Consider the following 2,961-nt stretch of genomic DNA (forward strand, 5'->3'; position numbering starts at 1 on the left):
TCTGAAACCCTTTCTTCTCTCTGAGACTATATGGCAACCAGTGTGTCTAGCCAGCTGTCTTCCACAGATCTCCCTAAAATTACTTTTTTAAGTCTTAAGAAAGTGCCCAGTTTTTGAGGGTATTTATCTTCATGGTTTCTCCATCTTCACATTTTCCTAAGGGAGAATGCTAATTATTTTAGCTTGTGATCAAACTGATATCTTTTATCATTTTAATTTTGTATCTTTGGACCTTCTCCAGCTTCATTATGTTTGTTTTTAGGTTCATTAACCAGAAAGTCGTATGGCACTTCTGGTGTGAATTCTTTATGAGTTTTTAATAAGGATAGAATTTTTGTTTTCTCTTTGGTTCAATATATTTCCTGATGATGCCCAGAGCTTTTCTTGTTGTGAATTTCATTCCAAAGTCTACAGAGCTTCTGTAGCAAATGGTAACTGTGTAGACTTCCAGAGCAAAACTGTGATCTTTAGTTTTGCCATTTTTATTTAGAACAAAAGGGAATGGGAACTATAAGTTTCTTTAGAAGTAAAATAGCACAGTTCCATGTGAGGAAACAAAACCCAAAGGAAGCTCAACTATCCAGATTGTAAGCCTGAGAAGCCTGATCTCTTGAATTCTATTTTTATTATTATTATTATTTTTAGAGGTGGAGTCTCACTTTGTTGCCCTTGGTAGAGTGCCGTGGCATAACAGCTCACAGCAACCTCCAGCTCTTGGGCTTAGGTGATTCTCTTGCCTCATCCTCGATCCCTTGAATTCTAACCAGGAATTTTCTCATTGCATAATGCTGCATTGGTAGATAATGTCTGGTCTACCTAAGTTTAGGTACGTTCATGATTTAGTAGAATTTGGAGTTCCCTGTTCCACACTCTGCTCTCCTTCCCTAATAGGAACCTCTATTATTTCTGTCATCCCTCGTTTCCTTCCCTTTGCCTGTTCATACATATTTCTTGCAATTTCCTCTACTTCCACCTATTACTCCTATGTCTTCCCTCAGTTCTTCTCTCTTATGATGTGTGCAGTTTGTCCTTTCTGAGAAGGAGGGGGTTAAAGACCAAACAGAGCTTTGGTCTGCCTGGTTTCCATTTTTGTTGTTACTGCCTGTGCTACACAGAGCATCCTTTGGTTCTTTAGAAGCATAAGAAATCAAATGATGTTCCTTCTTAGTTTAATAACCTCCAGTCACCTTATTTTGAACTCAGAAGTAAATCCAAGTTTGACAGTGCCCTACATTATCTGTCCTTTGCTTACCTCCTATCTCCTCTTGGATCACTTGACTACCAGATAAACTGGCCTTCTTCCTGTTCTGGTAACATTCTAAGTTCATTCTTGCCTCAAGTCTTCATACATTCAGGTTCCTTTTCCTAGAACATACTGCCCTTGTATCTTTGCCGAACTGGCTCCTTCTTATCATTTAGAAATAACCTCAAGTGTTATTACTTCTTGAGAAATGTCTTTCTATTCAATCCAATGCAGCTTACTCTTTGGCTTCAATCACTTTTCATCAAATCACATCATCTTATTGTCTTCACATTATTAATTATAGCATAAAATTGTCTTATAATTATTTGTATATTTTTTATTGTTCTGCTCTTTACTTTTTTTGACTAATTTTTGTATAGTGCATCTTTCCCCATCCTTTTACTTAACTTACATATGTCATTGAATTTTTATTCACTCTGACAATCCTTGCCTTTTAATTGATGTTTGGGAGTCATTATGAAAGTTTTGAGATGCACAAAAATCAAGAAATGTAAAGTCTGAAGCAAATGAAGTCCTCCCAGCGTCACCAATGAGCTGATCAAATTGGAACTTGCACAGGTGAATCAGAAAGGATGCTATTGACTGTGTTTTTTGGAAGTAAAATTATGGACCATAACACAATCTCAGTGTCTCAAAACTTTTGTAGTGACGTATGTATTTAGAATATTCACATTTATGATAATTAATATGTTAGGGTTTACTTTATCATTTTATTATTGTCTTCTGTTTGTTTCCTCTTTTTCTTTTCTTGCCTTCATGTAGTTTATTTGAACATATTTTGAGATTTTATCTTAACATATGTTTAATATTTTTGAATATATGTCATCATATCATTTTATTAGTGGTTGCTCTGCAATTACAATACACATGTGACTTATCTCAGTCTACTGGAATCAGTACTTGACCATTTCAAGTGACATAAGAAAACCTATTTCCATTCAGGTGTCCTTACCCTCCCAACCTTTAAATATTGTTGTCTTGAGTATCAGATGGTGTTAGAATTTTTGTTTCAATTATTACACATTGTTTAAATTTGGCAGGCTCGTGAGGAGGATAATCTACTGTGTTTGCCCATATTTTTGCTCTTTCCACTATTTTTTTTCTCATTCCTAATGCTCCAAAATTCCCCCTTTTTAATCATTTCCTCTATGTTTGAAGAACTTCCTGTTGGTAATCTTTAAGGGTAGATCTGTCAGCAACACATTTTTTTTAGGCTTTCTTCATCTCCTTCATTCCTAAAGGATAGTTTCACCAGGTACAGAATTAGCAGTTGACAATTCTTTTCCTCTAGCTGTTGAAAAATACTGTGTCACTTCCTTCTAGCCTCCATTGCTTCAGGTAAAAAAATGTGCTGTTATTCAAACTGATGTTTTCCTATAGGTAATGTGGCATTTTCTCCTGGATGCTTTTTCTTTTTTTTTGAGTACTACATGCATATATTTCATTAAAGGGTCTGATTTACAACTGCTCAAACAAATGAAGGCATGAAAGGAAAGAGATTTCTAGGGTTGAAGTATGTGGATGAAGGCTCAGTTGGAAGCAAGCCCCTCTGGACAGTGGGAGCTGGTGCCTTTTACATTTGTTCTGCTTGTTAACATTTTCAGCTATTTCTTTCCTTAGAGTTTCATAGTTCTCTTTATAGAGATCTTTCACATCCTTTGTTAGGTAAACTCCTAAATATTTCATCTTCTTTGGCA

This window comes from Otolemur garnettii, unplaced genomic scaffold (genome assembly GCF_000181295.1).
Source record: "Otolemur garnettii isolate 467f Iridium unplaced genomic scaffold, OtoGar3 scaffold00003, whole genome shotgun sequence".
In the NCBI taxonomy this organism is placed as follows: domain Eukaryota; kingdom Metazoa; phylum Chordata; class Mammalia; order Primates; family Galagidae; genus Otolemur; species Otolemur garnettii.